Source organism: Pantherophis guttatus, chromosome 1, assembly GCF_059756535.1.
Source record: "Pantherophis guttatus breed Tessera chromosome 1, ASM5975653v1, whole genome shotgun sequence".
Classification (NCBI taxonomy): domain Eukaryota; kingdom Metazoa; phylum Chordata; class Lepidosauria; order Squamata; family Colubridae; genus Pantherophis; species Pantherophis guttatus.
The window spans coordinates 112,295,591-112,309,077 of NC_142063.1; the positions used below are offsets into that span (position 1 = coordinate 112,295,591).

At 41.7% G+C, this 13,487-nt stretch overlaps 1 protein-coding gene across 5 annotated transcripts in view; it reads right to left on the reverse strand.

Annotated features, from left to right (window-relative positions):
- DAGLA (diacylglycerol lipase alpha) overlaps window positions 1–13,487 on the reverse strand; it is a 92,829-nt gene that overhangs the window by 41,844 nt on the left and 37,498 nt on the right. The window lies entirely within an intron of this gene.

The window sequence follows — 13,487 nt, forward strand, 5'->3', positions numbered from 1 at the left end:
CGTGAGCTGCACTGGCTGATAGTTTGCTTATGGGTGCAGTTCAAGGTGTTGGTTATGATTTTTAAAGCTTTCCATGGCAGGGTCCAAGTTACTTGATGAGCCATCTCATCCAGCTAAGACAAGCCCGCCCTACTCATGCTGGCAGGGGAGGCCGGCTATGGATCCAGTCATTTAAGGAACTCTGGCTGATGGGATCCAGAAGAAGAGCCTTCTTTGCTGTAGTATCAGGCCTCTGGAACATCCTGCCCCCAGGGGTGAGGTGGGGGCAAACCTCACCCCCTGGGGGCAGGATGCTCCAGAGAACAAACACTACAGAAGAGAAGGCTCTTCTTCTAGATCCCATCAGCAGTAGGAATTAACAAAATGAACCAATGGTCTGGGTAAAATAAGAATTCCAATAGAAGGGAATATATGCAGCTCAGGACTGAATTACAAAGTTCTTGGGGCTCTTGGAGCTTGGTTGTTGGCTTGTCAATGTTTCACTACCCAACTAGGTAACATCATCAATGCAAGTGAGTACAGGGTTTGCTGTCTGTTTGTGCATAGTAACTTCACTTGCCAGTTTTGAGGGAGATGCAGTTTCCTCTTTGATGATACCTTGAGTGGAATATTGAATGTTTAGTATTGATCCTTGCTTATTCAAGTTTTCACTACTGGAGAGGACCAAGACCTCATAAAAAAAACTGCAAAATTCTTCTTGAATACTCTATTAAAACATTAGAAACTTGCACAGGAGTTCATATAATTTCATAATGAGCCAGAGAATAATGTATTTAAAAAGAAAAACCCTATAGAACTGTATACATGTATGTATACAGACATTTTTGGAAATAAGAGATGAGAAAAAATGTATGCCTTCTGGGTGGATTTTTTTAATATACTTAATTGCTTCTAAAACACAAATAGTATATGCTTTATTTTAACAGGTGGTCAAACTATGGGTAAAATGCAATCTAAATAAATCTGTAGTAAATAAGTACTGAATAAGTATAACAATTTATTTTTAACCACTGAACCCAAATCATAACAAACAAACAAACAAACAAACAAACAAACAAACAAACATACAAACAAAACAGTTCTACTAACTCAATTCTCATGAGATAGGTGGCTATATAAATTTAATTTATTCATTTATTCACCCAATGTATATCTTCCCATTTAACATATATGACAATAGGTGGCTTACAATGGATAAAGAATTGTTAAAATTATACATTTACTATGTTAATGGAAACACATAGTATATGTGTATATTTCATATAATCTGTTTTTTTCTGAAGAAAATTTCTGTCAGGATCAGTAACGTTATTACACAACTTATATCTTCAAATAATAAAATAATATTTTGGTTTAACCCAATATGTATACCCTGCCTGTATAATAAATTTATTCAAGATAATGAGCAGAGACAAAGAACAATGTAATCTCTTCACAAATAGTTGATTAACGATAATTTTATCTAAACCAGACGTTTTCAAACATTATCGGGCTATGGAACCTGTTAAAAAATGCCTAGAACCCCTGATCAAGAGGCAAAATTTTTTGACAGAAAACTGATTGCTTGCAAGTATTATTTGTATACTGTTCGCTTCTAAGCCCATTTCACCATAAAAGAGACTGCATATAACTAAATCAAATAGTTTAATAAATCCTTTATTTGTGATGTTAATAACCACAGAAGGATTAGGGAATGCCAGCATGTTACTGATATTTGTGGTTCCAATGATATGTTATACTGTTGAAGTTGCTATTTTCATACAGAACGTCACATTATTTTAAGCATTATAGCTGAAAACTGAGTCCATTTGAGGTTTAGACAAAACCCTCACCTGATGTGACCTCCCCATTACAAAAACCTACTGACCACACCAAGCCCTTACAAACAGAGGAACACTGACATCCCCTAAACTCTGCTGAAAATATTACCTAACCTGGTAACAAAATGTTTAGAACGCACAAGCTCGAAGAACAAATCTCCACCCTCACACAAAAAGTGGTATTACATGCCTACTGCTATAATAATGCCCTCTGGGTCCTCTTTCCCACACGGGCATAGCTAAAAAACTACAGAAAGTTCTGCCTATAGATTCTTTAGCATGTTAAGCACACTTCTCTGTCTGGCCCATATGATATCCTAAACAAAGTATGGATGGAACCACATTCACTCATGGAAGGAGTTTGTAGAAGCATGGCTCTTACCAACTATCTGAACTGGTAAATTATACAGTAGGCTACAGATCTAGGTAACCAGGATAGGCAATCCCTTTTCTGCAATATTGCACGTCAGCCAGGGATGGTAAACAAAGTGACTGGGAAGGGTTAGATATGCATGAGCAGCTCTGTCTCTGATAGCTAGCACTATAATTTATTTCAAGTTACCAAGTCTGAGTTTCCATACTTACATGTCACTATTTAATATTTGTGTTACAAAAGTGAAGGAATATTTTTCAGGACTAAACTACTAATATATACTTCTTTCCAGAATGAAGAGAGTGATGAGTGAGTGAGTGTCTGCCCATCCTTTATATGAATGAGTCTAAGACATAAAAAAAAACCCAGAGGGATCATGACTACATTTAGTTTGGCAAGGAATATTTGACATTGTTACTTGTATCTAGAAAAATCTAGTCTCAGATGGAACATATTCTACGGTCAATAGTAGTGTTCCCTTTGAATGACAGCTGTTGCAGGATGGAAGCAAAAAATATTATGGCAATCGTATCATGTGGGCTTTCCTTAGGCATTGTTTAAGCAGCAAGAGATACAATGTTGTGCGACAAAGAGCTTTGGTCTAGTTTAACAGCACTTTTTAATGGGTACCATCCCACACTAGGATTGAATAAAGTAGTTTAAACCTGTATATACTTCATTAAAAGGAGTAATTTAAAAAACATATCCATAGCTATGAGAAGCTGTCATTCTCAGGAATCTTTCCAGTATGGACACTTCGTGGTACACACTTCAAACATATGATTATAAACGTATTTATTTCTTAGCATCAAAAAACCAAAAGAATGCCCTGCTTATTGTCTTACTTGAAAGACATGAAAACAAGAAATACTGAATCCCTAATCTATATTACATTAATTACAGCTACTCATATCACTACTCTCTATATTCAGAAGAACACCAGATGGCATACTCTAACCATAAGCAATTCAAGAGGAAATCTGCAATTAGGATATGTATAAAACATCATCAGTCTTCAGGCTGCTATTTTAAAGCTCATGAATAGAATTCTTTCTTTCTCACAACATGCATTTTCACAATCTGAAGATTGTTCTGCCTTCAAGGATATGATTTCATCTTTCACAAATGTTTTTTGCTTATTTGGGGAGGGGCATTTTAGCCCAGACTTACTCAGAAGAAAACCCTTCTTTTTCTGAACTTTGGACATAATTTTTAATGGCATATAGTTAAGGGATGCTACTGTGATGTTTCAAATCATTCTCTCAAATCAATCTGCCTGCCACAACCTTTGTTGTATCTTCGTGGATCTCATCAAGGCTTTTGACACTTTCAGTCGTGAAGGTCTGTGGCACATCATGTCGAAGTTTGGATGCCCTGATAGATTCATCCTAATGGTACATCAGTTCCATGACAGCATGATGGCTCATGTTTTGGACGATGGAGAAGCTTCAGAGGCCTTTCCCATTACAAACAGCGTCAAGCAAGGTTGCGTGTTGGCACTAACCCTGTTCAGCCTAATGTTTTCAGCCATGCTGTCAGACGCCTTCCAGAACAGTTCCTTGGGAGTTAGCCTGAGATACAGGACTGATGGGAAACTGTTCAACTTGCAAAGACTCCAGGCTGTCACCAAGATAAAGGAGACTGTGATACGAGATCTCCTTTTTGCTAACGATTGTGCCCTGAATGCTGGATCAGAGCAGGAAATGCAAGCCAGTGTGGACAAATTTGCAGCAGCATGCGACAACTTCGGCCTCCTCATCAACACAAAGAAGACCGAAGTGATGCATCAGCCAACTCCAAAAGCCCAACATTCACCAGTGAAGGGACAAAAGCTGCAAGCAGTGGACCAATTTACATATCTTGGCAGCATCCTCTCCTGCAGAGTGACAATTGACATTGAGGTCAATTGCAGAATTGCCAAGGCAAGCTCTGCATTTGGTGGACTACTGACCAACGTGTGGGACCACCGAGGAATAAGCCTGCTACAAAGCTCAAAGTCTACCGAGCAGTAGTGCTAACTACCCTGATGTATGCCAGTGAGACGTGGACTGTATACAGAAAGCATGCTAAGCAATTGAACCACTTCCACATGACCTGCCTTCGCAGATTTATGAGGATCCGGTGGCAAGACAAGGTGCCAGACACAGAAGTCCTCTCCAGAGAAGGCCTGCCATCAGTTCACACCCTGCTGATGAAAGCCCAGACATGCTGGGCAAGCCATGTTGCAAGGATGCCAAACCACCTCATCCCTAAACAGTTCCTCTGTGGTGAGCTGTCTCAAGGAAAACGATCGCACGGGGGACAAAGGAAGCGATACAAAGACACGTTGAAAGCCTCCTCCAAGTCCCTGGATATTGACACCACCTCCTGGGAAACCCTGGCACAAGATCGATCAACATGGCACACGTTGATCCACCAAGGCTGCCAGACATTTGAATACAGAAGAACAACCATAGCACAAGAGAAGCAAGCACTCCGCAAAGCCAGAGCTTCAAATGCTGCAACAATGTGCCCACACATGTCTGCCCGACATGTGGCAGAACATTTTGTGCCCATATAGGCCTTATCAGCCACCTGCAGACACACCGTGGACAGCCCACAACCTGTTAGATGTCAAGGTCCTCTTCAAACAGATGGACGGACATCATCATCTTCAGAAGGGAATATGCTAAAGTGTCTGAAACTGCATTACAAACTACCACCAGGAAACATGCAGATTGAGTCATAGATTTCTGCTGAAGCTTCTCCAGGTGGATGTTTTCTAAACTTTGTAGAAAGATAGCAGAAAATGAGTGAATAAACCCCACTTCTCTCATATGCTAAAGACTGTAACATCCTGAGCCTTAATAAAAGTGACAAAATGCTAGCAGCAGCAGAAGCAAAGTTAGCTACTGCAGTTAGCGTTTACATACTGTAAACCCTGAGCTGCAGCAACAAACTCTCCATAGCTTTCTGCTAAAATCTTCCCTCGTTGTAGTTGTTCAAGGCAAAAAAGGTTAAGTCTTTTCAATTCCAATAAATGCAAGGGAAACTAAAACTGAAAGACAGCTTTCCACTTTGAACAAAAATTTCTGATTTTGGGAATTTTCTCTTATTGTTTGTTTCAAACGGAGCTATACAAACTGTTTCAAGTCAAAACACTATATGTTCAAAAAAGCATTTTAAAAATACACAGTTGAAAACAAAGCATTTTGTGTTTTGAAAATTTTGTTCTCTGTTCAGAACAAAATTTACTGGTTTTATACCAACGCTATTTCTGGCATGATGTTTTGAGCATCATGATTGATTTTATGTTTTTTACATTACACATGGCTTTTTAAAAAGTCCAACATTAGCCTAAGTTCAAAGGATTTCTATGGTTTTATGCATATTTCTTAACTTTAAAGAGAAGCTAAGGTGGGAAAAATCACTTGAATTCAGCCAGGTTATCCACAGCAGTTTTTCTAAAGTACAGCTGAAAAGGTGAAGCATGTTTTCCTGTGAAAAAAATGCCATATCAATTATTCTGCAGATCAGGGGTTTCAGAAAACAAGTTCCTATCTGTTTGAAAAAAGTCTCAACATCCTGAATATAATGCATATAGGAAAACTAAAATTCAAGGCAGAGGTTTGTTTTCTTTTTTGAGTTAAAACATTGAGTGCTAAAAGAAATCTTAAGCAAAGACTGAAATATCTTGCTCTCTGGGTTATAATTCCAAAGTTGACAGAATTTCAGAAACTGCTTAGTATGGAATACTACAGGTGTCCTAAGGAAGTCCCTCTAGTCTAGTGCATCAGTCCCCAACCTTTTTGGCACCAGGGACCAGTTTCGTGGAAGACAATTTTTCCATGGACTGGGAGGGGGATGGTTTCAGTTTCACTTATTCAGCTGCTGCTCACCTCCAGCTGTGTGGCTCAGTTCCAAACAGGCCACGGAATAGTACTGGTCCATGGCCCGGGGATTGGGGACCCCTGTTCTAGTGGGACAAAGAATAATGGACTTCTTTGTGGTGGTTTCCTCCATGTGGAACACCATCTTTGCGGAGATAAGATTGGCTCTCACTTTATCACTCATTCACAAGGTCCTGAAGACCTGATTTTCCCAATGGTCTGGGGAACTCCGAGTGGACTGGAGTCCATCAAGTAGCTTATCTGAGTGACTGATTGTTGTCACCAGGGAGTGTTTATTGTTTTTTATTGTTTTTATATTGGGTTTTTATGTTTGTAAACAGGCCAGAATCACTGAGAGTGAATTAGGTGGCCATATAATTTATTTTTTAAATTACACACATACACACACTGTATTCTATGTACACACACACACTTTTATACATACTACTTGGAATATTGTGTACAGCTCTCGCCATCCTACTTTTAAAATATCTTTCCAAAATTAATGGCCTCGAGAAATTCTTTTAGGAGAAAAGATTTCACTGATTTAAGGGATGTGGCATAATAAACATGTGCAAAATGTTGCATATAGAAAGTATACATGTTCTCTTCCCACCAGGTTTCTTTCCAAGTCCCCAAGTGTTTGTTTCTTGGAACACTAGCTACTAGCAGAAAACAGTTCACATTTCTAATGCATAAGATTTTGCAAACATGTTTACCTATGGAACTAGTTTCTTCATTCATTTTTAATATTTTCCCATTATCAATTGCAAAACAGAAGGCATATCCCAACTAATCATCACAAACATAAATTCATGAAAGTATTAGAAAAATGAAGGAAGATTAGAATTGTAGGACTGTGGCTTCCTACAATTATAGAACCTATTTTTTTAGGTTTCTGTCTGACCTATGATGAATGCTTAGCCAAAACTGAATAGGTAAACACTCACCAAAATTGTTGATAATAAAACAGAAAATCAAGCAAAAATAAAATACTGCCTGAGCAAAATGTAACACTAGAACTCTTCAAAGTTCCTAAAACATGGTTTCAAAGGTTTTATATACTTAATATAGCCTTATTATCCAGCAGTATACTTTTCCTTATAGCCAATGTTTTCTGGCAGGTTCCATTAAATTAGATTATTCTAATATCAATTAGAATTTTCTTTTCCTCTGAATAGCTTTTCTTAATTTCCCAGATGTAAAGAAGGATTAAATGAAATGGATTGATGTTCACCTGTCCCTTTTAAGAGAGGGAGGGAGGAAAGGGGGGAAATCTCCTTGACAGAATAATCCCATATAGAACTGGATAACAAGAATGTAGAGAATAAGGAAGATGACTTTGATGAGATATGCAAAGGCTGTTGTACAAGAGGCTGAATTTTTTAAAAGTATAGAACCTCTAGATCAGCGGTCCCCAACTTTATGGCTTGGTGGCCCGGCGGGAGGGGGGAGAGAGAGGGGAACTGGCCCGTGCAAGTGGTAGGCCAGTGCGTGCACACCAGTCCGCCACTCGTGTGAGTTGAGATGCGGATGCGTGTTGGCCCACCAATAGTGGGTCACAGCCTGGGGACCCCAGCTCTAGATAAATTAGAAAGTAGCTAATTTCAATTAAAGTAATTTTAATTTTTCCATGGAGTTGATTTTTATCTATCTATCTATCTAGTGGGGCTAACAATGAAGCACAAGTCTTAAGTTTCCTGTTTTTACAGTTTTCCTTAAGTGTAATAGAGCACATTAGTCAGAAGTCTGAAAATTCTTGAGTATTAACTAATCAATTCAGTGTACTGTTCTCTCAAGGAATCATGTTACATGGCCTATGGCTGTTTTATTGTGGCCAAACAGAGAAGTGCCAGAGAAGGGGGCAGGGTGGTGGTGGTGAATCCTTCATTAAGAAGTGTTTTCTGCACTTCTTAGTTTTGAAGAAAATAGGAGCTGGAAGAAGCATTAGATATGTTTACCACTTTGTGTTATTTATAAATATATATATAAATATTTATAAATTTAGATTAAAAAATCTTTTAAAAAAGGCAAATCTGGATTAATTTAAACATCTGCTCACCATAGCTTATGGTCCTGGCAGCTGAATAAAGTCCTCTTGCCTGCTTGTAATAGCTGCCAATTGTCAGACATTATATCCACTTGCTTTCCTGCTACACATATCCCTGTTCCCATTCTGCCTTACAATTTGCTTTTGTAAATTGACTGGGCAGGTAAGGCTGCGTCTGGACATCAGTACATCCTTAAAAACACTAGAGTGTGGCTCAAATACCAGGGCAGCTGGGTCATTGGCTTGAATGTCTGTGGGTATAGTTCTGAGGGAATGGATGCATGTTTAGGGGAACTGGAAGTAAGGGGAAGCTTGTCTGTAGAACTACAGCTACTTTTGAAAAGAGCAGACAGTAACCCCATTTTCACTCCCTCACATGCAGAGGAAGCAAATTTCATGATTTGTTGCAACTTGCAGCATAGATCCTCAAAGCCAGGACTCAATAATGGTAGCATAATTCTTCAATTTAGAGCATAAATATGTCAGAAAGAGTCTGCCCACTAGGCCATCTCTTTTGTCAAAATAACGACTCACAAACCCCAACTTATTTGGAGATTAGGAACTGGGGTAGAAATTGTTCTATTTTGTTGAGCTGATTCATGTAGCACTAAGTTCATTTGCACAGCTACATACTGATATTTAGGAAGATGTAGTTTATTGATAAGATCAGGTGGTTGAGCCATTATAAAGTGGATATAAAAAACCAAGAAACAATCCTGATAGATATATGTGTGTGTATGACTAACATAAATCATTTCAGAATTTCCCCCTTTTTATAACATATAAGCTATACAATTCAGTTGAAAAAGAAACTGGAATCTTTTAGGGGCGAAAATAATTTTAAAAATGAGAATAATATGGCTGCATAAGTGTGCACACTCTCTTATAAGTAGGGATATGGCAGTGTTCGGAATTAACCAATCCGATTCAAACTGATGTTAAATAATAGTCAATACATCAATTAAAGTGACTCTGATAACAATAGCAATAGCATTTAGACTTATATACCGCTTCACAGTGCTTTACAGCCCTTTCTAAGTGGTTTACAGAGTCAGCCCAACAATCTGGGTCCTCATTTTACCCACCTTGGAAGGATGGAAGGATGAGTCAACCTTGAGCTGCTGAGATTCAAACTGCCAGCAATCGGGAGTCAATAGGATTAGCCTGCAATACTGCATTCTAACCACTGCACCACCATGGCTCCTGATCAAGCCCATATAAAGTTCAGCTGTTCTAGTATGATTTTTCCGAAATTTACTCAGTTGCCTCTGATAGTCGGCAAAGAGCTTACGAAGTATCAGAGAAATCTTATTGTTAGAAAGTATCAGTCAGGAGAAGGGTACAAAAACATTTCTAAGGCATTGAATATACCACAGAACACAGGAAGACAGTCATCAACAAGTGGAGAAAATATGGCACAACAGTGATATTATCAAGAATTGGATGTCCCTCCATAACTAATGAAAAAACAAGAGAAAACTGGCTGAGAGGCTGCTAAAAGGCCTACAGCAACGTTAAAGGAGCATGTTGGATAATGTGTTAGGGTCTGACAAGATCAAGGTTGAACTTTCTGGCCATAATTCCAGAAAGTATATTTGGTGCAAAAACAACACTGTGCATCACCAAAAATACACCATACCCACAGTGAAACATGGTGGTGGCAGTATTATGCTTTTGGGCTGTTTTTCTTTATCCCAAAATATGGCTTTAATCAAGGTGGGGGGAATCATGAACAGTTCCAAATATCAATCAATTTTGGCACAAAACCTTCAGGCCTCTGCTAAAATGCTGAAGATGGATTTCATCTTTCAATATGACAATGTCCCACATCAACAAAAGAATAGTTTCACTAGAAGATCAAAGTTTTGGGATGACTGAGCCAGAAACCGGACCTGATTCCAATTGAAAATGTCTGGGGTGACTTGAAGAGGGCTATGTTCAGGAAATTCCATTGCAATCTAACAGTTTTAGAGTGCTTTTGTAAGGAAGAATGAGCAAAGATTCCTAAGACAAAGTGTCCCATTTTGATAGGTTCCTACCTCAAAAGACTGAACAATGTCATAAAAGCAAAAGGTGCTTCAACAAAGGGGGCGTTGGTCTTATCTGATACGCTCCTTCTCGTTGGGTGGAGATATGTAGCATCCAGGAATGGGTTGATCTCGTCTGCTTAGCTGATCGGACTGAGTCTGTCAGAGCTGTTAGGACACGCCTCTGTTGCTAGGGCTCCCCAGCTTTTCGCGAAGACTAAGTGACAGACTCGACATGTTGGCCCCAAAGATCCTTTCCGATCTGGACCGAGGACCAGATGATCTTTAGGGTGAGGCTGGACGCTATCTCCACCCAACGAGAAGGAGCGTATCAGGTAAGACCAATGCCCCTTCTCCAAAATGGTGGAGATAGCATCCAGGAATGGGACATACCAAAGCTGGCTGTCCTTACGGGTGGGTTGCAATCTAGGTTGAGGTCCCCTCCTCCATATGGACATGCTGAAGCACTCCCCAGCCAAATGCAGCCTCCGCTGAGGCGAAGATGTCTAGTGGTTGATGAAAGGGGAAGGAGAGGACCAAGTAGCTGCATGACAGACCTCCTCTATAGAGGCCTGTATTGCCCATGCCGCAGTCACAGTCGCGCTTCGGGTGGAGTGTGCTGTTATCCGGGAAGGTCTCAGAAGGGTCTGCAGGTCATAGGCCTTGGCAATGGTTGATCAGAGCCAGCGTCCCACCGTGGAAGGGGTGACTCTGTTGCCCAACGTGGCTGGTTGGAACGAGACAAACAGGGCCTCTGTCTTCCTTAGGTCAGCAATCCATCTGACACAGATGCGGAGAGCCCTCCTTACGTCCAAGGTGTGTCATCTTTTTTCCAAGGGGTGGACTGGATGAGGGCAGAAGTTAGGCAACATCAGTTCCTGTGCCCTGTGAAACCAGGTGTTCACCTTGGCTATGAAGGAGGGATCCAGCTGCAAAGTCACTCTATCTGTGTGAAAAACACAGAGGTCCTGTCTCACGGACAGAGCCACCAGCTCAGACACCCTCCTGGTCGATGTAATGGCCACGAGGAACGCCACCTTACATGTCAGATAGCACAAGCTAGCAGATCGCAATGGTTCGTATGGGGCTCCAGTGAGGGAGTTCAAGACCCTAGGCAGGTCCCATGTCGGGTACCTGTGCACCACGGGGGGACACCACAGGGGGACATAAATTGGTCGCGCCTCTGAGGAATCTGCGGACTCCAGAGATCCGCATGCCAACACCGAGGACAGCGCTGCCACCTGCCTCCTGATGGTGTTAGGCGACATCCCTTTATCTAGTCCATCCTGGAGAAACTCCAGGATTTGGGATATCATCACCTCCATGGGAGAAATACTCGTCTTGGCACACCAGGTACAAAAGGCCCTCCAAGTGGTGATGTATATACGTTCAGTGGGTATCCTGGAGGCTTGAATTGACTTGATGACCTTGGAGGAAAAACTGCCCTCCCTCAGAGCACTTCACTCAAGCGCCAGGCAGTCAGATGGAGCCATTGTGGGTCCGGGTGGACCAATGCCCCCTGGTTGAGTGAGGCCTCGCTCTAAGGGATCCTCCAAGGTCAGGCCACCAAGAGGTTTACGAGGTTGGGAAACCAAGGCCTTCTGGGCCAGTGTGGGGCCAGAGGTAGGACCTCTGCCTTCTCCTCCAGGATCTTTCGTATCACCCTTGGAATAAGGGGAAGAGGAGGGAAGGCATACAAAAACCCCAGAGGCCACAGGTTGTGGAGAGCATTGACTCCCTCCGCCCCCGGTGCCGGGAACCTGGAGTAAAACCTTGGTAGTTGAGAATTGTCTGGAGTGGCGAACATATCTGCCTCTGGGAGGCCAAAATGGTCCACCAGTTCCCAGAAGAGGGATGGTTACAGGCGCCACTCGGCGTGGTCGATGGATACTCTGCTGAGCCAGTCCGCCTGCATGTTTGACACCTCAGATATGTGCTCCACTGTGACAGATAACAGGTGCTTCTCCGCCCAGAGTCCCAGCCGCCTGGCCTCCAGCATGAGGGACCTGGAGTGGGTCCCCCCCACCACGTTGTCCATCAGCACTAAGATGTGTTTTCCGGAGACCGACTGCTGGAAGTGTTGGAGGGCAAGGTAAACTGCCCTGAGCTCCAAGCAGTTGATGTTTAGGGTCTGGTCCTTCTGGGTCCACTGCCCCTGAGCCATCTGCGACTGGAGATCGAAGAGGCTGGCATCCGTCGTGACAGTGAGGCACTCCGGCTCCTTGAACTGGCAGCCCTTGGTGATAGCTGGGGACATCCACCAGTTGAGGGACCAGATTACCTCCTTTGGGACGCTGACCCTGGCTGGTGAGCTGCTCCTGCCTGACCTCTGGACAGGTAAAAGAAACTCTTGAAGATCTCTAGTGTGCAGGCGTGTCCACGGAATGATGGAGATGGTGGACACTATTTTTCCTAGCAACTGAGAGAGCAGGGCCAAGGACACTGTTCTCTCTCTCTCTCTCTGAACTCAGTCCCTGTGGCTGGTCTGCCTTTCCTGTGACCAGGGTGGATTTGATTTAAATCAACTCGATTTAAATCATAATTTTTAAAGAGCAGCTGACATCTCTTTTCTGGCACCGGCTCCTCCTCTGACCCGCTGTTGACTCACCAACAGTCCCAATATTGCAGAATATACAGCCTCATGCTACATAACTAAGGTCCATTTCATGCTGATTAAACTAAATTATTAATGTATCTTAAATAGAAAACTATCTTTAGATAGATTTTTACTCCCAAAGCATTTTATTAAAATAAATTTGATAAAAATCAAAAAAATCCGATTTAAATCAAAAAAATCCGATTTAAATCAAAAAAATCCGATTTAATTCAAAAAAAATCTGATTTTTATTTTTTTTAAAAAAATCATTGATTTTTATCTACCCTGCCTGTGACAGATACACCAGGGCTTTATCTCTGCGCCTCTTGTCTTTTTTGGCTGCCTTAGAGCCCTTGCTAGTGTCTGCAGCCTTGCCTCAAACTTTAGATCTGTGTCCAGACCTTGCCCTTTTTGAGGCAGTTGTCTTGGTGGCTGCTGTCTCAGCAGGTCTTGTTCCTGCGCTGCCACTAGCTACCGCCTCATCCAACATTTTAAATCCTGCCTTTTTTATGCCCTTTTCTTCCTTTGAAGAAGGCTTACAGGGTCTCTGGCAGGTCTATGCTGTTTGAGCACAACGGTCCTGAAGCCTATAGGAGAACTCTTGGCCAGCTAAAAAGTGTTCTTTGTTAAATAAAATGGGAGCACGAAGCTCCACTCTGCTCAGCGGTGGGCAGTTCAAAACAGAGCTCTGAAGCCCCTTCAGATGGCGATCCGCGGCTTTTTTCCTTTAATGGGAGTGTGAAGCTCTGTGT